The 27,350-nt window shown below is 40.4% G+C and overlaps 1 protein-coding gene and 1 long non-coding RNA gene across 11 annotated transcripts in view; one reads left to right on the top strand and one right to left on the bottom strand.

Annotated features, from left to right (window-relative positions):
- Positions 1-27,350, top strand: part of LOC135428355 (uncharacterized protein CG43867) — a 148,561-nt gene that overhangs the window by 78,176 nt on the left and 43,035 nt on the right. The window lies entirely within an intron of this gene.
- LOC135428488 (uncharacterized) lies at positions 26,040-26,419 on the bottom strand. Its single transcript, XR_010436260.1, has 2 exons — positions 26,303-26,419; positions 26,040-26,243 (listed from the first exon to the last, which is right to left on the bottom strand). It is a non-coding gene; the product is annotated as an uncharacterized LOC135428488 (long non-coding RNA).

Raw genomic sequence — 27,350 nt, 5'->3', positions numbered from 1 at the left:
TGAAATTTGTTCAAGTATTCAATTTCATTTTAATTAATATTAAATGCAAAACGAGTTTCTTTTCTTAAGCTATTATTATGATAATATCGATAAATATCGATTTTGAAAGATGGTTTTATAAGCATTGCTCGTATATTATAACAGCTAGATTCCATTGTATATAATTTATATATATTATTTTGTCATGGGATGTATAACGCGTATAATGAGACATATCCGACCCCCAAGAGTACATATATTCCAGCTCAGCATCAAGAGCCGAGTTGATATAGCCATGTCCCTCTGTCCGTTCTTCCGTTTGTTTCTCTGTCCGTCCGTCTGTTTCTTTCTATGCGAACTAGTCTTTGCATAGGTCCGTTTCTTTTTCAATACATATATCGGAACCGGCCGGATCGGACAGCTATATCCTGCCATAGGAACGATCTGTCGAAAATTAGTTTCCCTTAAGATAACCCTTTCTGTTTTACTCTGCTCCTCATCTAAATCCGTAAGCTTATCAACATAGGCGTACTATATCATAAAGCTTTTATAGGAAAGATCGGTCGACATGCCAAGATATCTTGACCAAGCTCATCGGTTATTAATGTAGCTATGCTGCTTATATATGAGACAAATCCTACCAAGATCGCACTACTATATTATATAGTTCTATAGGAAGAATCAGTCGAAAAATGAGTTTTTGTATGGCGAAATAGTCTGCTTCCCAATATATTTTCATCAAACTCAGTATTAACTAGCAAATGTCTGCAAGGGTATTAAATCTTCGGCATGACGAGGATATCCCTTATTTCTCTTCTATTTTTTTTTGCCTCTTGTGGGCAGGCAAACTAGAAAAATATCAATGTCATTTACAGGCCTTGGGCTAAATTGGGGGTTGTTGCTGTCAGTTGTGTGTGTGTGTGTGTGGTTGAGAATGTTGTTGTTGTTGTTGCTGTTGTTAGCTGTCTGTTGCGTGTATTTTGTGCGTGTGCTTTTTTGCTGCTGTGGCACATCATTGCGGTTTCACATGGGTTGCCCGGCCATTTGCCACCCTGTGCAGTATATGCTAAGGTTGTTGCTGCCTGTTTATTTGGCTCTGGTCTCGTGCCTGTCAAACCAAGCGCATAACCGCAGTGAGACGCAGCAGCAACATCAGCAGCAGCTCCTGTGTGTCCACCCTGAATGGTGCTTGTGGAACGTTGCACGTTTGTCGGCTGCCACGCAGCTATTTTCAATTTGGTGTTGCATAAGTTCGAGCTGCGGCCAGCTGAAATGAAAGCTGCTGCAAATCTCATTTACTCACTTTTATACTCCATTTTTGTGGTTTCTTCTGCTGGCAAATCCATACACAAATCCGAGTCGCAGTCCGGACCGTGTGCTCCGCACTTGATTTAACCCCAAATTGAGAATCCATCTGTTTTCCTTCCTTTTTTTTTTTTTTGTTGTTGCTCCCTTTTTTCGGCAATGGTTTCTGTGGTTGCCTTGCCCCTGCCCCTGCCCCTGCCCCCTGTCTGCTGCTGCTGTTGTTGCTGCTGCTGCTGCGGTGGTCATGCCCACTTGATGCGTATTTAATTAACGTTAATTGAAATTGATTTATGTATGCAGTGTGCGTACGCTCACTCCGACTCTACCTACCCACCCCCCCCCCTCCCCCCTGCCTCGCAGCAGCGCCATGCTAGTCCCCTTTTGTTGGCCGTCAATCGAAAAATATGCTGCGGGATATTTGCGGCAAGTTGTTGAGTGTCGCCAGAGTCGTCGAGTCGCCACTCGCCCAACATTTTGCTGCACATTGGGGCATGAAAAATTTGCGGCTTCATTAAATTGATTAGGCAAAACAGAAAATTTTGGTCTTTTTGTGCCGCTGATTTCAAGCAAATTAATATATTCAATTGAAAAGTGCTTTTCCGGGTGCTGGCGAAAGGGTAAAAGAAAATGGAACAAACGCAGACAGAAAGCAGCTCAGTTTTTGGCCGAATTAGGTGTAGTTGCTTTTGGGGTGGAGAGGGGTAAATTATATAACCGTAACGGTAGTAGTTAGATGTCAACAACATCCAACAAAGGCTGCACTTCTCAATTGAAGTTACACAAAATTCTTTGAAAGCAAGCTTGAAGACGCTCGTATGGTAAATAAAACGATTAACTTAATCATTTTCCGCGAACTTTCCACACTTGCGGGTGGAATTCCTAAAAATCCCTGTCTTAGCTTGCACTTAAATGGAATATATCTCCCTCTCAGTTTGTTGTTGAGCTCAATTTTCAATCATGTTTTAAAAGTATTTGACTACAAATCTGTCTAGAAACTTTGGTAATTTTAGATTGATCTCTGTCATCATCAATTAATTATTTTGTAACAGTTTATTTTTATTTAAAGTATATTAAAATTAATAATTAAAGTAAGTTTCTTGGTTGTTAAAAATAAACTAACAATTTAAATATATTTCGAGAGGTTTCAAAGATGCTTTATAATGTAGACTTTCGAATTTCAAAGCTATTGCGTCTTGATATTTTCCATAAAATTGCTTTAAATTGCATAGTAAATATGTGTGTATTAGTGTCAGAAGCTTACAGCGTATCTTCAAGCCGAACATTTAAGTCAAGTCCTGGTCGATACTTGCGCGGCGCTAGTGAATTATCGATTAACAAAGATACAAAACTATATTCGGGTATTTTAAGTATTTTCCATAAATATTGTTTAAATAACGCTGTTAATGTTTTTGTGTGTGTGTGTCAGTAGCTTACAGCGTATCTTCAAGCCAAACAATGAAGTCTAAAGTGTTCTGTTGTTCACAAATTGATTCACAATACGCAGCTTTAAAGATCGAGGCAGCTTGCGTAGGTCCTGCTGCCAGTAATTCGTTTATCAAAAAAACAAAAAGAAGAAACCCTCTACTCGTGTTTTTTGATGTTTTCTGATGTAAAACTAATCAAATCAACGCGCGGCTGCAGAAGTTGGCGCTGCCATAAAATTAACGAGCGGCGCCTGGAAGTATGCAATGCGTTTGCGCAATTTCCACATCATTAATTCGTGCTTCTTCTTTGGCCGGAAAAGAAGCGCAGCAACGCAATTGCAGAACAACAAATGCTACCAAAAGCAAACCCTCACCTAACCCCCCCCCCCCCCCCCCCTGCACCACTCCACCACCACTCACAGCCCAAACACAGCTCGAACCACGCACATTAAAAGAGCTTGGAAAAACACATGTGAATGTTGCTGCTGCTGTGGTTTTTGTTGTTGTTGTTGTTGTTGTTGTTGTTGCTTTTGGCTTTTATGTTGATTTAATTAGAAAACGCAGCAGGCGCAACTTTTCTGGGCATCTTTTTTATGGCATATTTTTAGGTACTGCGCGAAAACGAAATCGAAACAGACCCAAAAGAGGCTGCCAGCCGAAGACAATAAAAACCTAAAAGAAAATAACGAGCGGCACCTGCAGCAACCTTATGCTGCAAACAGTGCCGTCTCGTAAATTGGGAAATGGTGTTTTATGCGTGCGCAAATAAATGGCTAACAAAAGGGCAACAGCAAATGTTTGGCCAGCTACATTTTTGCCATAAAATCACTCATACGACCTGTTAACCAAATATCACACATACGCATATATACATTAATTTCCTTGCTGTCTTTACTCATATATTTTCTTCCTGCCTCTCTGCCTATATACATTTATCTATTTTTTCCTGCTTTTACTTATTTTCTTTCTCTCTTTACAGGTGAGTTGCTTTCTATTTGGAAACCTTGCGCAAATGATCGAAGATGCTTTCGGAGCTGATTTATTTTGTGAGTAGCAAATAGTTCCGCTGCGTGAGCGTTAATGCAATTTTTAGTAAAGCATATAACCCAAAATTTTAGTTAACATAATAAGTTAAAGTCGCAAATAATATAAAAAATTACAAACATAGCCATATTTAAAAAAGTTGAAGTCCTTGTGGTCCATATTATATTCAGAACCCGATTCATATTGACCGGATCCTGATTCAGTTGAATCGGCTCTAGATCTCTTTCATTCCAAATATTGGGCATATTGTTTCATTCCAAATTTTGTTCACATCAATTTCCAATCCGTTTTTATTGCTTTTCAAGTCCTGCTCATAGGATAAAATTGCGTTGGCTTTAAAGCATAAATAAATAAATAAGTTTTTAAATAAATCAATAAACTAATTAATAATAAATAATAAAAAATAAATTAATTAATAGATATATAAAATAATTAAATAACAAAATTATAAATAAAACAGTGAAAAGATAATAACTAAATAAATAAAAATAAAAATGGAAATGAAAAAATAAATAATAAATAGATAATGGATGTAAATCAATGAATAATAATATATGTAAATAAATTCTTAAATAATAAATAAATAAATAATAAATATATGATAAAAATATAAACATCAAAAAAAAAAAAAAAAAAATAAGTACTTGAATGAATAGTCTGATAAAATCCCAGTTGGAATTCGAAACTGAAAGGATGCATATAAGCTATATCCGAGCAAAAGCCACTTTATAAAGCTGCCAAGCCACAAGAACAGATCCAATCATTAGCAAACTATTCAGTTTGGCAATGAAAACAGCGAAAAGGAACGAAAAATCATTTTCCTTCTTTTCATCTTTGTTTTGTTGCTTTAGTTTTCTAATTCCGGCAACAATGAAACGTCTACGAATTTTCCTAATTATGCGTTACCTGCACGTACGCAGTGCCTGGCTGGAATAAGCGAGAGCTGCGCGAGAGGGTGTGCGACGGGTGAGGTGGGTGAGGTGGAGGGGGCAACTGATTTGGCAATGTTTACCCTCCACCAAATCAGCCAAGTCAATGGGCCACAAAAACGAGGAAACAATAGAGCGCGGTTAGCGCAAGAATTTCGAATGCCAGCGAAAAAGCAAATGCGCTATGTAAATTTTTGTGTGTGCTGACAACAAAAACACACGCGCACACACACACCCACACGCACACTCGCACACACACACACACACACACACACACACTTAACGTTTCTGTGATTAACAATTACAAAACAGCAGCAGCAAAAAACAGAAACAGAAACCTCAGAAGCGTTTCCCGTATCCAAAAACAGGCAAACAATACGCCAGTTGCCTTGATAGTGTCCGGAGGTTGAGGGTTAGCTGCGCTGTGTGGGTTGGGTGGTTTGGGTGGCCCGGCGATGCTGTTGGGGCTGTAGGTTGCCGTGCTGGGGAGCATGATGGCGGGCTTGGCATTTGCTGGCGTCCGCTACGTGCGTTGCCATAAGCAATTTAGCTAATTTTCTACAACGACTAACGCAAAATAATCGAAGCGTAAGATAACAAAAACAGTTGCCACGCCTCCTCCACGCGACACAGCAGCTGAAACGAAAACAAAAACAAGCAAAAACGAAACAAAAACCTAACAAAGGCAGCCAGCAAAATCATTGGTCATGCTTTTGGCAAAAAAGTTTTGGCCAGAGTTGCCAACCTCATGGCCAGATTTTGTATTTGTTACGTAGGATTTGCCATGCGGTTGTTATTTTAGCCACATGCCGCCCGCAGGCGACTTTGGCAATTGTGCTACGTTCCATACCTTTTGCATTGCTGAATCTCAGTTAATAGATATATTTCAATACCCGCTCACAAAAGGCTAAAGAGCATATTAGTATTATGCGCAGCGTATGCTTCGATCTCAGAGCTAGCGCTCGAAAAGATCGGGTTTATTTTAAATCATCGATAACTGAACTGGATCTTGCCACGAAATCGATGAAATTCGATATCGGCATACTGTTATTCAAGCATAACTCGAATTTTTGAAGAGCAAGAGTCTTGGGCTTCGACCTCGGAGTCTCTTAAGAGCTAGAGACTTGAACTATCGCATGAAAAGATGGTGTTATTTAAATATATCGATAGCTCAACCCGTTGTCATGAAGTTGATAAAAATCGATAACAGAATCCTGTTATTTGAAGCTAGTGAGAGCCAGAGACTTGATCAAATTGCAATATTTTCATAAAGATCGAATTATAAACTCCGATGTGTGGGGCTAAGAGAAGAAGAAGCACAGCTGGGTTTTGGGTATCTCCTAGTCGATTAGTCCCGACTTAAGCATTTGCAATCACAGTTGATAAACCAGCTGATATTGCTGCATGTTTCGCATGCGTGTTTTTGTTTTGCCAACTTCAAAATTCCGTTTACCACGTATTTGCAACAATTTCCACCATAGGCATTCGAATCTATTTCCTATGACTATATCATTTGGTATTGTGTTTCTGGCTATATCCGAACTCCATAAATTCAAATTCAGATTCCAGATAGTTGCTTTCTTTGTTGTTGCTGTGGCTTTTTGTTGGCCAGTGCATAAACATAACAATAAATGTAATGCCTTGTAGTCGAGTGTATGCGTAGTTTGTAAAAGCCAGCATCATAATCATCATAAGCGCCATTACATGGGCGTTGCCAGCTCCACCTCCTGTGCGCCTCCCCCCTCCCCCGCCTTGGATAGGTCGTTTAATAATCGTTGCTTTTTATGCGCCTGCAGATTGGCCTGGCTACGAGAAGGTGGCGAGCAGTTGGGTCGTACGGGGCAGGTAGCTGCAACGCGTGTCTGTCCAATGGAGCAGCTAAAAATCAAATTTGCCTTGACTACAAATATTTCCGAGACCCCAATCCCCGCTCTCGCTTCTCTACCGCAACTCTTCTGTGCAGCAAATGGGCTTTGATTGAATTTTAAATAATGCCTCAAGACGCGCGCAGACTGAAAAGCGTATAGCTGGCGATTGTTCTGTTAGTTATCGTGGCACATCTCACGAAGCCCTATCCTTGGCTCACATTCTCGCTCTCGCTCTCTCACTCTCTCTCTCTCGCTCTGCTACACTTTTCCATAACCATTTCTCGAGGCTTGCAAACTTTATTATGCTTTTTATAGTTAATCAAAATCTTAACAATGTCTGATATATCATTTAGCTAAGCACAAAAGATCGAGCTAGACTCGAATATTAAATCTTTATATATTCCCCATTAAATCTTCAGTATTTCTCAGGCAACTGTTTTTTCCTATTCCTGCCCTTTTTTATGGCTGTCCTCCTTTGGCATATGCAGCCCCCGCCGGCCAGACGCGCCAGCCAGACGTTAAACAGCCTGGCACGACTTGCACATCCATAGCTGCCTCTAGTCCTTGGTTGTAATCGTGTGTGTAAGTGAATTAAATAAATTTCGTTGAAATTCCGTTGGTAAGACAAATGCGCTTATTGACTTGAAACGGCCGCGCATAAATTTTCCAACTGCTACTTTGGCTTTGGCCCCAGCCCCAGCCCCAGCCAACATGTCCGACAGGGGCCGACATCCTTTTCACAAAGCTGGAGTCGTCCACCTGTCTGTGTATAAATTAACTGAAACTTCAACTGTCTTCCTTGCTGCCTTTTTCTCCTTGGCTGTCGCCCTGCTTTTTGTGTTTTTTTGCTCCCTTTGTATCCGACCGGCGGCAAGGTGTGACAAATGTTCGGGTCCAAAGATTTGCAGCTCAAGTCCCTGACAGTTGTCTGGCGAGGTCTGGAGCGCGGACTTCAGCCAGAACACGATGCCCAGGCACTTAAATTGATTGCGCTGCATTAGCGCTATGCAGCCTGAAAGCACATAACATGCGTATTACCTACTGATTAGCTATTCAAAAATGATCAAGAGCCTTTTTTATTAAGAGCTTTTTATTCAAATTGGGTTAATAAAGTTAACTGAGCTTCACTTTTTTTCTCGTTTCCTCTATGTTGTGTTCTACATAACTTTCACATTCTTTCACATGCGCTTTTTCTTTATTGAGTAAATTCAATTTGACTATTCTTCTTCATACGGCATTCGTAATCGTTTCACTGGGCGCAATACAATATTTAACAGTCTCTTATGCTCGCGCTCTTTCTTAGAACTAGATCTTATTTGTTTATTTTTAACTTTTGCAACCTTTTCGTAAACGTTTCACTGGCACCGCCAGCAAGGACAGTTGATATTTGTTCTAAAATTTATGAGTGCATGCAACAAGTCCTTGAAGGTCTTAAAGCTGTAGAAATTACACTTATTTTGTGAACAAAACGCACTTTTTAAATTTGTCAAACTTCAAGTTCCATTTTCTCTCTCCCCCTCTCTCTCTCTCTCGCTTACCTCCTTTATTATATTTGTATCTACGTGTAGCTTAGATACCATTTAATTTCCCAGTCAGCGCCGGCAATCACGAAGCAAACTCCAGCACGTCCTTAAGCTTAACCGTCTGCACGCGCTGCTTTACCCCCTGGCTGTCGCTCTCTCTCTCCCCCTCTCCCTCTCTCTCTCGCTTGGATTCTCGCTATTCTGCTATCTCATAATTGCATAGGCGAGTTAGTACTCATTAAAATCGTTAATCGCTGCGCTGCGCTGTCGTTTCGATTACGCTTTTATGTGTTTGCATTTGGAGGACTTTACTTTTAATTCGGTGCCAAAGCGAGCAGGCACAGACCCAACTCGGGGCACAAACCGATTTGCATAAATTTACGCGCCATGATATACCCGCCTCGTACCCCCTATCCCGTATCCCGTACCCCGTACCCCCTATCCCCTACATCCGCTCGCGCTCTGTCACTCTCGGCGTGATGAAACGCTGTCGTCGCCGGTCCAAAAAAGCCGCGGGCGCTGTCCAACGTGGATGACGATGACACTCAGAAGTGCCTGAGCCACTGGCATAGAAATACCCTGTATACAAGTGCGATGCAAGCGCTGTTCTTCAGAGAATATCTTATGCTCTAATCCGATCTGCAAATCAAAAATAAATTAATTTTGGCTTGATTCAAGGTTCGAACCAACTCTCTGCCTTTGCGTGCGGCTCGCAAACTGGCTTTTCCATATCAATGTAACCGGATTTTTATTCCAACCTTGGTTTGTTCAATACTTGCAAAATTGTTAAGAAGCAATTCATATTCACTTTCATTTTGTTGCTTCAAAACTAAATTAGAATTTAGGGTTTTTACCAGCTTGGCTCAAATGCTTGCTTCTTATCTTCATTGAGTTTCCAGGCCAGATAAATATTGTTTAATAATCAATATTAAAAACAAAGACTATAAGAAAGCGATTCGTCTAGGATCATGCATGATTAACAGGTAGATAGATTAAAAGGGTTAACTAGATGGACTTATTCGTGTACCCTTCAATAATATATAGTGTATATTTCGGGCTTTACGATGCATTCTTCTACCTCGACAAGCCAACAAATAAATAAAATAGCAAACAATAAATGTCCACCCTATGCTAGCCATATTTCATGTGCACTTTCATAGCTACAGGGTATGGAAAAATACTTAATTAAAATTTTTATTACGAAAATTTTGCTTTTGTGTCGATAATTTTATGCTTATCATCGACACTGAGCACACCGGGCTGCTGGCGGCTTCTAATTTGCAACATCAGCGCCTTGCCGTGGCCAAGCTCTGGCAAAGGTGTTGCAGAAACGAGCACTGAATACAAAGACAAGTGCTGAGCCCCCCCGCTGGGCGACCGCCCACAAAGTCCGACGCTTTGGAGCCAGCGGGCAAATACATAAAAACGGAAATTAAAAAGGAAGCCAACGCAGCAAACTCACGACATGGCCAGCGATTACTGGTTTCTGCTCGTGGCATCGACTTTGACTCCGTCTTGGACTTGAATTTGGTCTTGGACCGCGCCAGCGATTTTTGCTTTGCCTTTGTGTGTGTGTATATAGACATTCTCCTACTTTCATTTGCCGCTTAGCTCCAAACGGAAGTTTTCGCTTAATATGCAGGAAATTTCATTAAAGTTGCTACAAGTTGGCCAAGTGTTACGGGTTAGCTCATCCAGGTTTGGGACTGGGGCCCGTTGGGGCTTTGTCACTTGATCGTTGTTCTTTTTATGCTCATCAATCTGGAATAATGACAGCTAGCGACATAACATTCGAAACGCGTTAGTTACCCGACTTTGAAACTATTTATAAGTAGAATGATAGTTAATATATTCACAAATTTTAGAGGGTTTACGTTTTCGCAAGAGTCGAAAGCAATTAGCATTTGTGTCCAGCCCTCAAACAATTTATGGGAAGAATATTGAAGAAAGGCACAAATCAGAGACTGCGTTACGTTACTTAAGATTTTACGAAGTCTTATTCAACATTCAAGACCATGTCAGCTTATAGTATACGTAGTATACGTAATAGTATACGTAGTATACGTAATAGTATACGTAGTATACGTAATAGTATACGTAGTATACGTAGTTTTTCGCAACATAGAAACCCAATTAGTCTTTAACACTATTTATAGAATGAAAATTGCACTCGGCTATAAATCAGAGAGTACTTTAGGTTAATTAAGAGCCTGCGTAAGTCTTATGCAATAGTCAAATCAAATAAGTTTTTAACCTGACCTTCAAAATGGAACTAACTAACAAATCAGAGAGTGTGTTTACGTCACGTAAACTCGTAGGTAGTCGTAAGCAACATTCAAAATGAATTAGCTCATAACCCGACCTTAAAGTTAGTTTAGGAATGGAAATTGGGCCATGGAATGGATTTGAAAATGCGTTACGTTACGTAAAGATTTACGTTTACGTATCTTACAAAAGTCTAAAATTACACAACGCATTCATGCAACCATACACTGTTATAAAACACAACTTTTTACGTTACGTAGTCAGACCTGAAACCAATTTAAATGATTTACGTATAACGTAACGTAAGTACTTACGTTGTCTTTGAAGATTTGTTGACACACTTAACTATGGTACAGCCACGACGTAAGACGAGTGTACTTTGCATGCAAACAAAAAAAAAATAACACAAATGTCACGTAACACGTAACGTAACGTGACAGCTTATGACAAACACACACGCACATACACACATTGTTATGGCCATAATTGATATGCTGGCTGGCAGTGGGCTTTCAAGAAGTGCTGCTCACTTCTGAGGCGATGCCCATTCGAGGCTAACAAGTGTGCCTATCGCAGCCAGCTGTCTGTCTGGCAGCAACAATTGCCTCAATGAGTCGCTGCCACAATCAATTTGACAGTCGGCCATGTGGCATGCCACCATTGCCAGTAGCTGGCAGCTTGCCAAAAAAAAAAGGAGGTGGCCAGCGCTACGAAATGGATTTCAATCATGAGAACGACACAATAACCGGCAAACAGAGCAGCCCACAAGACGTCAACACGCCCACACACACAAACACACACACACACACACACACAGAGAGAGAAAGCAGGAGCGGCAGTTAAAGACATAAAAAATTTAATGCAATGCGGCATTTTACACCTTTGGCCAGGGATAACACCTAAAGCTGAAACTCGAGCAGTTCCAGCTTCGCAGCTCGCAGTTGGCAGTTGGCAACTCTGGCCATCAGTGTGGCAATCAAAAGCAATGATTGTTGCACATAAAACGAAACGGTTATGTTTATCTGGCTTGCGCCCAAAGGCTGTTTACTCCACTGCCCCGCCCTCCCCACCCTCCTCCCACCCCCTTAAAACGCCCTACCCCTCGCCCTGGCATTTTTCGAAGCAGCCTAAGTAAAAGAAGAGTGCGCGAAGTAAATATTTAATGGCAATAGAGGCTGCAGTCGTGGCAGTCGTGGTCTGTGCGTAGCTAATGGACTCATTCACTGTAAACTGTTACTGCTTCTTCTTTGCAGTACCCCACCTCTTCTGCTTCTTCTTCTTCAGCTTGTTCTATTGTTATGTTTACTTTTTGAACAAGTGCAAATGTTTTCTTTCTTCATTTTATTTAATTTCAGTTTTATTATGATTATATAGATGTATATATCTCTATATATAAAACTGTTAGTCATGACTGACTGAATGAATGAATGACTGACTGATTGGTGATCAACGCACAGTCCAATAGTAAGCGAATTTTCACTGTAGTTACCTTATGTGATGAAGGTGCACGTTAAGACGCGGTTTCGGAAAATTCCACCCGCATGTGTGGAAAAATCGCGAAAATCTTTTGTATGAGACTTTTTTGTTTACCAATTGATCGACGTCAAACTCGTTTTCAAAGATCTTTGTTGAAATTCATTTGAGGGGTGTTTCACACTCTTTGGAAAATGCTTTCCTGCTTGGTGGAAATGGGGTTCAGATTTGGTGGGTGACGTTTAGCACTCAAATTCGTTTCCAAGGGTCTACATGAAAAATCATTTGAAAGTGCGATTCCAAGACTTTTTTGGTACAGTTTTCAAATTTCATTTAAAAATGTTACCCTCGACATATCCTAGATAGACATAGGTCCACTTTTCCTACCCCCATATCTCGCTCAAATCTCATCCGATTTTCATGAGTTTTGGCTCTTTGTTTATTTGCTTTATGCGTACCACGGGCAAGGCCTGGGTATATCCGCTAGTATAATATATGAATACCTATGTATATATTGTTGACCTTTCACAAAACTACTTAATATAAAGCGGCCCTAGTTTGTGCGCTGCGCCTGAACCGCTCCTGGACTATTAAGAACTGCGGCATTAGTCGCGTAAAATGCAGCAAACGAAAGCCAAAGCAAATGGCATGAAAATTGAAAATGAAACGTAGCACGCCGCAATTCAGGAAACAAATAGATGCCAATGCCAAAGATGAGGCAACTGCAGCAAAAACCCCCAGCAGTTCCCAGACTCCATTTTTTTTTCGTTCTTTCTGAATTGCGCTATGCAATTTTCCAGCTGCAGGCGAGTTGCAGCGGGAGCACCCGGAGAAACAACAAAAAAAAAAAAAAACGTGCAGACATGTGCAGGTGCAGTAAACGATAGCTCTGCGTGGCAAGATGGGTGGGCGGGCGGTAAGCCAGCAGGTTGGGGACGCGCGCTCGCGTAACCCACTGAGTTTGGGGCTCAGTGGAACATTGGCAAATGCTTACGCAACGTTTTGTTTGAGCAGCGTGTGGGCGCCGGCTATGTGGCGCGTGGCACGTGGCACGATGGCACGAGACAAATGGCTGCACCCGGGTGGCAACTGCCTGACAGGTGCAGCAGCCATCCATAGCGGGGCCAACCATTTGAGCCACCACCACGGCCAGAGCAAACGGAGCAAAGGACAACCAACTGTGGCCAACTGCGTGTCACTAAAAGCGCTGCAAGATAAACCAGGTTGAGGCAGAACTACGTTCTCTTTGGTTTTATTTCATTGTCTTGCTCTCAAATTTACATAAAGCAAATGAACCTGAAATGCAAGATGCACGACTACAGCTGAAAAAATCAACAAACACAAAACAAACAAAAACTAAAAAAAAAAGAGTTGAATGGAAGGCAAACCAGTTATCTCCATGGCTCGTTGTAGATTAGATACCCTTGCCGGAGCCTTTTGGGCCAGTTGGTTGTAATTCTTGCTTGCTTTTGACTGGAGCAGCCCATTAAAATTAAAGCGCTGGGTTTTCAGGTAACATCTTGAGCCAATCGATCCATTGTTTGTCTAGCAGCTATATGATATTCTAATACAATTCGGATCTCTCTCGATACCTCTTTGATATCTCTTAAAGTTGATCTGGGCAACCAATTTAACAAAGATTCTAAAAATATTATATTTTCTGAATACACTAGGGCTTGAACTTCAGCTTTCGTGAACAGAAGGAAAGAGGGGAAGAGGTGGAGAGAGTGGGAGAAAGAGATAGCTGGATAATTATCATAGAAAGAAAGAAATGTAGTAAAGATCCTTATGCTTTACAAATATCAAGCAAAATTCTGGATAGACCAAAAATTCTTGTAAAATCTCGAGAGAAAAGCGCGAATGAAAAGTAATACAATCTAAACGAGATCTGAATCAGATTTAAATGCAATATTCTTAACCATTTGCTCTACAGAGGTTGACAGGGAAAACAGTTGCATTTCAAGAAACGTGAACAGATATATTTATATATGTATATATATATATACATATCTATATGTATAGTATACATATCTACAATATATAGTTGTATCGTATATATACACAACTACTACTGTATGTATATGTAAATATCAACATATATATATATATATATACATACTTATGCTATCCACGCATTTGCCTCTACCAAAATGGTGAATACTTCAATTTGCGCAAAATGTTGTCAGGTAGAACTGTTGCTGCACCAGGGCTTGCTTGCGGTTTGCCAGTCGGGGAGTTCGCTGTGTGGGTCAGTTGAAAAATGTAAGATAAATATACTCCATTCGTGTATTTGCCACAGACGTAGCCATAGAGGAACAGCAGCAGCAGCAGCAGCAGCAGCACGGGGACCACTGCAATACAAAGTGAAATGGAAAATTGCAAAAGAAATTGAAAAGTTTATCCATACAGACACACACTTGCAAACAGACACACACACACACCCATACACGTCCCTTAATGAAGCTGTCCGTTTGCGGTTTGTTGTTGCTTTCTGGTTTCTGGATCGTTGCTGGCTTTTGGTTCATTTCTGGGCCTTAAGTTGTGGGCCCTGGTCTCATGTTAGCTCAGTGCAATGCTTGTTGCTCTCAAATATCACCCACTCACCTGTCTCTGCCAGCCACTCGCCTCTCTTCACAGTTTCACCTTACCCAGGCACTAAACGGGGAAGAGGTCCAAATGTCAAAGGGCCACAAAAACATGCAAAACTTAAAAATACATGTGTGTGTGCGTGTGCGTGTGTGTGTGCTGCCAGTTCAAATGTTGGGCTATCTTAAAGCTAGCATACGAATTTTACGTTACGTAAAATAAGTTTAACATTCTTCTATAAAGACTTTTTTTAAGATCTTTTGCAAACTTCGAATTATATTGTTCCTTGATTTTGGTACTCTAGAAAAATGTCTTTAATGCATGATTCTTATCTCAAGCAATACAGTTTCTTTATGAATACGTACGACAATGACAATTGAACCCTAGCAATGAGTTAAATTTAAATTTAACGAATAAATGACTTTCATTAATAATATTTAAAATTATATTATATTTATAAAACGATAATATAAGGAAAATTTCGGAACGCCATAGATTTTATATTCTTGTTGACATTTGCCATTTCGTAAATGCTGAGTTTGATGAAATTATCTTTGAATAGAGAATATTTAGCAATTGAAAAGCAAATTTCTTTGCCCAATTTCTTATATAGATAGTAGTGCGATCTTAATAAGATTTGACTGATATGTAAGCAGCATATTTTAGCTAATAAAGGTCGGGTTTGGTTGAGTTATCTTGATAAGGAAATAACTTTTCGACCGATCGTTCCTATGGCAGCTATATGTTATAGTGGGCCGATACGGCCAATTCCGACATATGTACTGCCTGCAACAGAAAGACGGACTTCAGCAAAGTTTTAAGATGATAGCCTTATATCAATTCGGATGTTAATGCCAATCTTAAATATATATACTTTATGGGGATGGAGATGTATCCTTCTTTACGTTATAGATTTCATGACAAAATTATAATACTCTCTGCAAGGGTATCTACAATAAATTGTGTAGCAATTATGTAGGATAAATTACTTACATTATTTTTAAAAAGTATTCAAACGTTGAAACTTACTGTTTAAACGCTGATGGATAGACAAAAGTGTTTTATATTAATTTGTTTTTCCAGTCGTAACTAAGTATCGGACGTTGTTTATCAAAACGTAACAAGACCTTAGGTATGTATAAAATAAGCCCGAATAGGCTTAGCCCATGCTCGAGGCATTCAGCCAAACTGTTTTTATCCACGACTTGATCCTATCTCCGCACGGCTAAAGAAAAGGTGCTTTTGACAAGCTCCCAACTTATAACCAAAAGACATTAAACAAAAAAAACAAAAAAAGCAAAAAAAAGGTCATCAAAGGCGACAATTCCAAATTCAAATTCGGAATTTCGCATTCAAATTGAAGTCAACTCGCGCCGAGGGACACTTGTGTGTGTTTTGCCAGGACTCCAGCGGCATTCTTTTAGTGCAGGTGCGACATTTAAGAATTTAAGCACTGGAATCCTTTCAACTTGTATTGACAGCTGTTGTCGACGGCGTCGTCTTCACGGACTCATTTCCATTACTTATCCGCCCCGTTGGCATGCCAAATGCTAATGCCAATAAAAAAAAAGTGAGGGAACGCAAAAAAAAAACACACATTTCAATGTATTATTTTTTATTTGCGTTTTTTGTTTTGTTTATTTTTTCATTTTATTTTTTTTTTTACTTGTTTTTGTTCCCTTTTAATTAAAAGAAATTAAAATGTAAATTTGCGCTCAACATTTTTTTGCTATTGCTTTTAGCCTGGCTGTTGTGTGAGTGTGTGTGTCTGTGTGTTGTTTATGTGTTCGAGTCTTATTAAAAAAGGACGAGCTTTCTCTCTACATTAGAGCTTGTGTTTGCGGGGGAAAGGGCCAGCGCCGCGCAGCAGAGCAACGACAACAAAGTGCTGCAAAATAAACCAAAGTACAAATGTAAACAACAATTAAATGTTCACCAAGCAAACTGTGCGCCACCTCTTACAGCAGGATACAGCATATAGCATGTGGCATCTGGCATCTGGCATCTGGCATGTGGCATGTGGCATGTAGCAAGTAGCATGTGGCTGCAGGCAACAGCTGTTGACTGCTGCTCTGGGTGCCGCGTGGCACTTACTACGTGCGCCTGAATTAGATAATTAAAATTAAAAGATACAAATAAAACATATGCATGCAATCGAAATTGTATTTAGGCTAGGCTCCAAAATAATTAGAAATTCGTGGCGGAATGCGTTCTATGGGCATTTTGATTAATCCACCAGAACGGGTGGAAAATAAGTGAAAAACAATGCGAAGTAACATACTTGAACTAGGAAAATCCAACTATATTCGTAATATTATAATTGAATGATAAATGTAAAAGCGCTGTAGTCGAGTGTAACCGACTCGGGGTTACCCTGTAAAATTAATTTAATTCCGATTAATCTATTAATGTGAGATGTGTAAAGTAAAACCTAAGTAGTCTCTCCTAAGGAGTCTCGAGTCTTTACCAGTTGTGGAAATGTGGGAGAAGATATTGGAGAAAAAAAAAACAAGAAAGAACGACTGTGTGCGTCCAAGCCGAAGATTAAATACCCTAAATAGAAGGGTCTTTATAGTAGAGCCTTTTTCAGCCCATTTCTATATATAACCGTAAAACAAGGTAGACTAACTGTAAAGGACTTGGCAGCTTCTGGGTTTAGTCTCACTTTTTGGGCGATTCTTCCTATGCTGTGCAATATTTGGGTAGGTATTTCACAGAAACTTTGTTGGGTCTTTAGACTAACTCTGCGCATGATATATAAACACCTTCATTCTATTTACACACATTCTCGCGCATTTTAAAAGGGCAGAGACTTTATTAATTGGTTTAAAGGCAGCTTTTTGTGTGGTAGCTGACGAACTGCATGTGAATCATGATATGCCGATACGTTCATATTATAATTATTCAATTGGCACCAGTCCCGCTCGGCTTGTGCTCCATTATCGGGGAGGAGCGCATTGTACCTTTCACTTGGACTCGACTCACACGTGTTTTTAGGTAATTGATGTGAATGTGTCCGGTGGCAGTCATCACGAAAGATGGACTGCTGTCTGGCTATCTTCTCGGCTGGCCAAAACCAACTGTCAACTGTCCAAACGAATGTTTGTACCAATTTTTTGTTGCTGCTGTTTTTTGTTTCGTTATCAACAGCTTTCGGTTATGGCTCCGGGCTTGGCCAGGCCCAATTCAATCCATCAGTTAGTCGGTTGCTCTCGTTAGTTGAAAGCCGTTTACAGCAATGCTGACAGTCTTACAATTTTGCTGCATCTGGAACGGCGCGTGCATATCCGGTAGACCGCGGCCGATCACGCAGCTTAACCTGGAAGCAGCGAAGTCATCAGCAGCAGCCGCAGCAGCCGCAGCAGCAGCTGCAGCAGCGGGAGGGGCAGGGGCAGTTGCAGGCAGTGTCACAATAAGAAGCACATCTACTGCACCGCTGACCAGGCAGCCGACGGCGACACATTTGGAGAATATTGGTTCCATGGAGGAGCTGAAATTTGCATCCGATATGAATATAGATTTTAATCCCTATGATTCGCGATTTAATGTCCAATTATGCAATTGATATCGACAGGTCTGCCCCACCCTTCCCCAGACAATCTATCTATCTACAAAAAGCTATCTAATTTATAAGCGTAAATTTGATTGAAATAACAATTATTTAAACTAGTGTTGCAAAATGTGTAAATTTGTAATAGAGAAAAATACTATTCCAACACTCAGAGTCAAAAATCCACAATTTTGTACTAAAGCCTAAAATTTTTAACCGAATTCTTTATTTAGAAACTTTTTGGAACGTTTTACGCTTATTTTAAGTATGCATATTTTTGTAATAAGTATTGTAGAATGAATTCAAACGTTTTTCTTCTTTTAAAAACATTTAAAAGAACCAAAACGCGCCAATTTTTTACTCAGTGAACTTTGTGAATATATGGATTTAAATTCTAAAATTCGAAACTAAAAAATATCAAAGTTAAACATAGAAATGAATAACAAAATGAACAGTGTTGCAAAATGATAAACATTCAGTTACTTTTTTTTGTATACCAATTATTTCCTATATTGTTGTATGGCAATGTCACCATGGCTCATGTTCCGATTCCGTTTGTTGCATTCGTCTACTCCTCGAATAGTGACAGTATGGTCACACTTCCCTTACTTGAATCTCATAATGGCCGTTTGGTCACACTGCCCCGGCATTTACACACACTAGCACTCGTATTGCTCTAGGTCGACTCTCATATGCAGGTTTATTCTCGTTTGTGGAGAACAATTAATCATGGCTCATGTTTCGATTCCAATTGTTGCATTTAATGAATGCAATACTCCTCGACCAATGGTCGTATGGTCACACTGCCATGACATATACACGCACCCGCACACAACTCCGGCTCGACTCTCATATGTAGAAAAGTTTGGTTCTGTCTGTCTCGGCCGCTGCACGTAGCAAATCCAATCAGAAGCGTTTTTCCTTCTCCTTTCTTTGCCAGTTGCGGTGGTCCTTAACTTATTTGGTGTTACTTTGCGGTATCATTAACCTTTAAACTTGGACGCAAGCGAGCAGGCCACAAGAAAAAACGAGAACAGAAACTCGCAGCACAAAAAAAAAAAAAACAGAATACACAGAAAATTGTAAACTTTTGCACTCGGCAAAGTTTGTTGGGGCGCAAACTTTTTGCAGTCAGTGTCGCACTCAGCATATACACGCGCGCCTGGCAAAACGTAAAATTTTTAACTTTATTTTCGATTTTCGTTTGCCGCAAAAATTGTATTTGTTGCGGCGATGAATGGCAGTCTAGAACCGAGCGGAGCAGGGCGGGGCGCAGAGGGGCAGGGGCCACCAAAACTTAATTTGCGCCAAAAACTTTTGCCGCGCTCTCTGCTTTTACCTCGGCGCTCTGCACTTATTTCTTCTTTTTAAATGCAATCAAGCGGAAATTGATACGTCACCGCCAAGGGGGCGTGTAGTGTCAGGGGCGGGGGGCGTTTGGCGTTTACCCCGCACAAAAGTGTTGCCAAATTGTTGCAAATAAAATTGCTGATATGGAAATTTTATGCGCAAGTTTTTCACGCCGCACACACACACACACACACACAGATAGAGACAAATATGTTGTGCTTTGCAGCCAAGGTGAGGCTCGTCGTCTGTGCGACATTTTGTGGCAACAATGTCCTTGCTATTTAACACGACCAGCCAAGTGGCAACTGCGTGGCATTTAAGTGTTAGTTGGATAGTCGGAGTTGTCCGAGACAGCACAAGCGACGCATAAATTGCCTTCGCTGGCAGCCCAAGAGGCCGGATATGCTTGCCGGAAGTCGCTGGCAAAAGTGGCAGCAACAGCAACAGCAGCGGCTGCATCGTGCATCGCACCCGCCCCCCATGCCTCTCGCCAGACACGTGGGCGTGGCATTTCAATGCCATCAGCTGCAAATTTTCGTGTCGTTCCGTTTGTATCCACGACATTTAATAGTGCCGTGTTTCATTGTCGCTTCATCCCAAAGATTCTGGCCAAATGTCAGCTAAATACCAAATTTACTGGCTCCATTACGAAAGGTCACCAAGATCTAAGCAATATGTCAGCTGGTAAAGAGATATCTGGAAAATTATCTAGACAAGCATCTATATATTCTAATGTTTATTTTAATGTAAGACAAGCTTTGCACAGACGCCAGAAAATATACCCAATATAACCAGAACAATATGCTTGAATATCTCTTTATTGTACATAAAAACTAGAGTTAGTATATATGTATAAGTATACCGAAGTTTTAATACCCTTGTAGACAGAAGCTCAGAAATGCTTTAATGAAAATATCCTGCAAATCAATAATTTGACTGGCCAAAACTCATTTTTCGTCCTATTCTTCCTATAGTACTTCCCAGTACTCCGATCTTGGTAGATATAAAAGCAGCATAATAATTTTCTAATTGAATAGAATTGACAATTTCATGAGATTATCTCAATTAAATCATAAATCCATATCCATAGAGTGATTGCAAAAATAATAATAGTGTCTTTGCACTTATTTGAAGGATTGCTTGAAAAGTGTCAAAATATATTAAAGCTATTGCTGAACAACTTTATAAATTTATATTCAACGAGAGCTTTGTTTTTCAATAGCTATCGATTAATTATTATTAGCATAAAAACTGTAGAGCCGTTGCAATTTAAATGTTATTCGGGTCCGTAAATTGCAATAACTTTTGCTTTATTCGTGTGACCGTTACACACTGACTCAAAGACCTTCTCCGATTCTCCCTTTCCCTTAGATATCGCGCAATACTTAACAATTAGTTATCGATAGCAGGTGTAGCTCCTCTATTTTGTCGCTATCATCCTGCTTCAAAGCATGGGAATAAAATATACATCTTTTATTCTCTAATTATTATATTAGAGTTGACAGCTTTAGTTGTATCGCTAGAAATGCGTATGATCATTGTAATTTTAAACTAACGATACTATCGGCAAGGTTATCGATAGTCTAACGGCATAATGTCAAAGTTTTTCAGAGTTATTCTCCTTAAAGATGATTGAAGAACATTTCCACATTTTTTTTAAACTTTCTCATTTTCGGATAGTTGTATATTTCGAAAATTGTTGCCTTGATTTTGGCCATTTCTATATGTTTGAGGTGTGGCCAGAGACTGCGCGAGGTGAGAGCCAGAGCTGATCAAATTGAAGCTTGTTCATCAAGGGGGAGGGGTGGGGGGGTCCCTGTGCCCGCCTCGGTCCACTCTCTCACAGAGGGATTTTGAAATGCCCATCAATTTGAAACTTAATCTAGCCGCACAAATAAGCCGCGCCAAAAGTTAAGACCCTGCCCAGGCCAACAAATGGCTGGGACGTGTGTGAAGGGAAGCGGTAGAGGGGGTGGGAGAGGGAGAGTGGGGAGCTGAAGCCGGAAATGAAACTGGAACTGGGACTAGGACTAGTTCGGGGGCACTGGGCGTTGCTCTATTGTATGCAAACAATTTACAGCGCAAATGGACGGCAAAAATAACGGAAAAAAAGAGAAGAAGAAAACATGTAGACAAAGTGAAGGCGGGCCAAAAGCACAAACACCAAAAAAAAAAAAATGAGATTGCGTTTTGCGGAATGAGCATGAAAAACTAGGCGGCGTCTCATGCATAAAACTGAAAATGAAATACAAGGCGCAGGCTTAAAAGGCGAAAGAAAAAAATGAAAACAACAAAATGAAAACCAAAAATGAAAATGAAAATGAAAATGTGCAGAGGCATCCGGACTGAAGCATCTGGGATAATTGAAATTCACCGCAAGCGGATCCCCAGAATGAGTCATTGGGGGCATGGGGCATGGGGCATGGGGCATAGAGCATTACAACAAAAGTTGTTATGCAATTTGACTGGTCGTGCGTTTGCGACAGCGTTGCCGGACAACTAAAGCGCCGCGAATTTTGTTATTAAAAGATTTCTTGCTTGCCAGGGCAGAGGGGAGGATTGCTTCTTAAGCTTCTCTCTTGCTCATTAATTCGCTGGCTAATTTTCTAATGCGTCGCGTTAAGCTTAAAATACAACCCGCCACCCACACACACACACACGCACACACACACACACACAACGTTCCACCCTGAACCAATCGTAAATTGAGTCAAAAGTTTGTGTTTTATTTTTTTTCTCTGCTTCGCTTTTGGCTTTTTGCCACGACTCGACTTTGGCAGCGTCTTGTTGCATAATTCTTGGCCGCACGGCCAGCTGAAGTGGACAAGTTCAAGTGCCACTTGCCGCTTGGCAAAAGTAGAAAAATATTATTGCATACTTAACGGCGCCGTGTCGCAGCTTGCATATTGCATTGAACTTTGAGTGGCAATTACGAGTGGCTGCCACTTGACAAGGCATACAAGAAAAAAAGGACCTACTAAATGACCACAATTAAGCTAATTAGCATAGAAAAAAAAGAAAGGAAATTGCCATCATCTAGATGCATTCTATCAATGCTTGTTTTATGTTCTAGTGTGTAGGGCAGCGAAATAAGATTTGGTTGGATCGGTTCAGTCTAATATATAGCTGCCATATGAAGAATGGGTCAGAGATTCAATTCTTGCATGAACAACTTTTTGTTTTTTTTTCACAATATCTTGACGAGCTTTCCCTTATGTACCGACAAAATCGCATCAAATCTGTCGACTATGCTATATACCTTCAGTGTAAACTATATGCATCCAAAGCTACTTATCCGGCCAATCTTACATGTGCAGTATCTAAAATAGTTCTGGCGAATAGCTCGTATCGCCTAGAATCTATATTTGCTATACTCTTTTTAATCTCCATTTTGAATAGTCTTGTGCTGGATTATTCTAACATAATCTTTCAGTTTCTCTATTTGAAATCTCTGCGCTCAATTTTTTTTTATAATTTTTAAAGTATCTTCTGTGTTGATTGTGAAGTTGTTTAAGATTAACCAAATACCATTACCATTATCCTAAATGGCAACCTGTCGTATTTATCTATAGACTCATTTGATAAACATATGGACACACGCTGTTATAAATGACTTATGGCTGCGGCGTTGCCACCTTGTCGCTGTTTTGTACATTTGATAGCTGCAGGGTGTAGAATAAAAACAAATAAAATGCAAAAAAAAAAAGGGAGATGTAAAACGAACACATTATTTACCTAAGAAGCAGTTATTCTGCTGCTACCTAAAAGCGACTGCCCCCCCCCCCCTCCTCCTCCACCTTCCTCTTGCACGCTGCCATTCAAGTCGCAGTCCATTAACAGTTGCTGTCTTGCTTTTGTTTAAGCATTCCAATGGCACTCTCGCTGTTATTGTTGTTGTTGTTGTTGTTGTTGCTGCTGCTGCTGTTTGCTGTTGTGTCTGTTATCTGCGTCTATTTCTGTTTCTCTTTTGCAGCATTTCTGGTTTTCTCTGCGCAATTAACTTGATTGCGCCTATAAATATGCAGCACTTGGCAGTGATTATTGCACGCGCGTCTTTTCATTTGCGCTTTGGGCTGTCTCCCGCTCTCTCTCTCTCTCTCTCTCTCTCTCTGAGGCGCTCTCCATGTTTTGCTTGACGCTCCAAAGCCTAAAAGTATGCACTAATTGCTATTCTTGCCATCTGATTGCGCGCACGCCTGTAAATTGTTTGGGCTTTTTATTTTGTTTTGTTTTGCATTGTCTCTCTCTCTTTTTTTGGGGCCTTTATCTTTAACACTCTTGGCCGCAAGTGCTTGGGACTACGGCTATCAACTGCTAATAGACTGCAGCGTCTGCTTCTTCTACTTCTTCCACTTCTTTATCCTCTGCCAGTCACTCATTCATTTATTCATGCACTCATTTTTGCATTGTTTCAGTTCCAAGTGCTCCAACTGCTCCTCATCTGTTTTTTTCTCTCGTTTGAAATTCGTTAGCATTTTTCTTAAAAATCGCAATATTCACAAAATATAAGCACAAATATCTTGCTCAATATGAGATATATATATATATATATATATATATATATATATATATATGAATATGTATATAATAGACGGCACAAATTGTGGCTCAGGTTCTGAACTTTTAAATTGCTTCGAACAGCACTTGAAACTTTTTGGACATAAACTCGATTTGTTTTATTTCCTTTTCTGGTTCAGCTGTGTTCGAGAAAATTCGGAAATCTGCCAGGGATTACATTCTGTGTATTGCTCAAGTTAGATGACAGAAATGTATTCAGTCAAATGTTTAATAATTTTTAATCAAATAATGCATGGGGATAGTATATAGAGTATTCATTTCATTTGACATTCAAACAACTTTTACTCGATGCCATTTCATATTATTTGTAAAAGAAAACTTTTGCTTGTAATTTTCAGCTTAATATTTAGCATTGCTCTTGAAGTACCACATTAGGGGCATGCCTTAAGTCTTAAAAAAAGTTGAAAGTCTCTAAAAACTAATGATATTCCTTAACATTCTTTTACCTAAGTAAACATTCAATTTAACTCACGTACTCACAGGTCCAAAACATCAGGGGTATTCTGTAGAATAAATTTAAGAAATGCAACAAACATTTTAAAATTATTTACATTTTTCGAAGTACTTTATTCAAATTGCATGCCGAGCAAGTATCTAAGTCTAACATATTAGTTATTATGCTCAGTCTTTCATATTAGGGGCAATCCCTTGAATTGAAATAGATTATTCTGGGCCAGGTAGAACACAATAGAGATTTCTTTTGATTTTAATATATTCCTTGTGTTTTGTACCTTAGCTTTTCAAGTTGAACACAGAGATATGGCTGGTATTCCTTAAATTTTGCTTCGGGTTGTCTTACGCTTTACCTAATTGCTTCAAGCGGTTTGTTTTTTTTTTTTTTTTTTGGGAAAAGCTTTGCTGCTGGTGCTGCCAATCGGCTTAGCTTTTGTCATGCCGCAGAGCAAACTAATGGTGGGCGTGACGCCAGCTTCTGACTAACTGACTAACTAGAAGAAGCCGTTGTAGCCATGCCACGCCCCCGCACCCGGACCCGCCTCCTACTGCTGCTGCTGTTGCTGCTGCTGCTGGCTTTGTTAATCTTTAACCTGAGTCCTAATCCGTGCGTCATGATTGAAAGCAGCTGCAAAGCGTTGCGTGTCTTGCCTTCAATTGCGTTGCAGACAGCAGCACGTTGCCTGTCAGGCTATAACAGGGAAAGGGTGAGGAGGCGGGGCGGGGCGGGGGGTGGTCATGTTGCAAGACGCCTTAAGTAAGTTGATAGTCGCAACGATAGGAGAGAACGTCGCGCATGATGAACAACATGGACAAGAGGAATTGCCGTCGCTGTCACTGCCACAGCTGCCACAGCTGCTGCTGCTGCTGCTGCTGCTGCTGCTGCTGATAATCTGATTGCTATGATGTACTTGCCCCACGCCAATTTGTGTCAATTTGAGCTGAGCTGCTTAACAAGTCAGGCGACCACGCCCTGCGCTGCCTTTAACCAGACTCTTTCGGCTGCCGCATCTTAATTAGCTCAGCTGGCCAATTCCAGTTGCACCTGCAGTCGCCTTTAAAGTTGTACGATTTGGTTAATGAGGCACCTTAACCCCAGTTAGCCTACATTTTTGGGCAAACACTTGCTGCCATTCCGCGTGACGTACTTGACCCAAAGTCAACAACATACGGCTTTTGTTAATAACTTGCTCAAGTAAATGTACATATTCAAACAAAAGTGCGCTAGTCGGGTGCGTCCGACTTGAAGATACCATGTCTTAGAATACCATGTCTTCAAATCGATATTTATCGCTACGAAAATGGGAGAACATGTCGTAAAGTATGATAAACTCCTTCTACGTATCGTACACAGAAATATATATTTCAAACTCCAGGTTTTAAGCTCTTGAAGTTATCGCGATCGACGCGTTTATACAGATGGATAGGAACATATATACCATATTTGGGGTCTGAACTGCCTCCTGCCGCCTGTTACATACATTTGCACAAGAACATTATACCCTTCCACACTTTTTCGATGGGTTAATGGCCTAAAAACATGCGGCTTGTCGCTAAGAGGAATGTTCGTGTGTGCGTGTACGTGTGTGCGCGTGTGTGTTAGTTGTGTGCTTGTTTGTTGGCCTTGATGCAATTGACACCAATTGCCTACGCGACGCTGTTGGCCTGCTTAAAGTTTTGCCACAAATAGAAACAAAACAAAAAAAATGCAGTTTTAATGGCATTTGTTGCAGTTGTGCATTTGACGGTCGAAAAGCCAACTCAACTGATATCAATTTATAAATGTGCTATGAGCAATGGCTGATTCTGCCTGGCCAGCTTAATTTTCCACCTATTTTTCGACCATGCGGGTGGAATTGTCAATATTCCAAAAAGACGCCTTGTTCAATAGTTTAAAATGTTTGTTCACATCGGAGCTGCAAGTATAAAATAAATTTGGCAATGTTTGAGCCTTCGATTTGAACCAGTTCCCTGCTTTCAGGCTCGGTTCGTGAATCCACTTTCCACTTCCAGAACACCTGGCATGCTTCCACCTTGGCTTCTCATATATTTTTTACTATTTCATTCATGACTTTAATATTTTTAAACAAACTATTTTTGAAAGAAAACGAAAATGTGGTTCACTTCGAAAATATGTGGTAAGCAATTCCGATTCTCACTCACTTTCCACGCTTGTGGGTGAATTTACTTGATTGATTTATAATGCAGCGATTTCTTAAGCGAAATAATTGCAAGTAATATATTTCATTCATAATTGAAAATAAGCAATTTTTGTAAATTTTAATTTATGCTGCAGTCATAAAGCTGCAGCTGTTTTACACTGCGTGGCCCTTCACTTGGCGTCCACCAAGTGGACCCAATCCCTGCGCGCCGTCCCTTAATTAAAATAGCCGCCGCCGGGACGGACAGTGGAAAAAGGCAGAGGAGGGAAAGACAGTAAAAAAACAGAAGAAAACCAACAAATAAAGTGAGCAAAACGATGAGCGTGCTACGCGCCATTTACCGCTGCAACAGCCCTTTTCCACCTCCCCCTCCCCACTCCGACCCACCTCCTGACGGTCCATTAATACAATTTTAAAACGAAAAGCAGCTGTTGTGAATGCGCATGGGTGGAGCTGAGTGGATGGTGAGGGGGGTCTGCAGTGGAGGGGGAGTGCATTATGCAAATGTGTTAGCCATTCAATTTGATGGGCGCGCGCATAAATGTAATTATATAATGCATTTGTTGTGCATGTGCATGTCTATGTGTGTGTCTGTGTGTGTACATAAATTTGAATATATTGAATAAATGCATAAGTATATTGCATTAATATTTATGTATTTATTTATTATTCATAATGCCAGAACAAGCGACTCGTGCAGGCTGCATTTAATTTTAATTAAATTTGCCATATGCTTAACTGTTCATTACAAGAGACGCACCCACCCTCACCCCCTCCCTCCCTACGACCCAGCCTTTCAGCCGCCAGCCTGGCTCTATCTATGGGCCGTTGCCAACATTTGTTGCGCTAATTGATACGCTT

Source organism: Drosophila montana, unplaced genomic scaffold, assembly GCF_035044405.1.
Source record: "Drosophila montana isolate Dmon_TW-CO22-7 unplaced genomic scaffold, ASM3504440v1 contig_2481_1, whole genome shotgun sequence".
Taxonomy (NCBI): domain Eukaryota; kingdom Metazoa; phylum Arthropoda; class Insecta; order Diptera; family Drosophilidae; genus Drosophila; species Drosophila montana.
The sequence above is the reverse complement of the archived record's forward strand: the minus strand, read 5'-3'. Positions and strand labels throughout refer to the sequence as shown.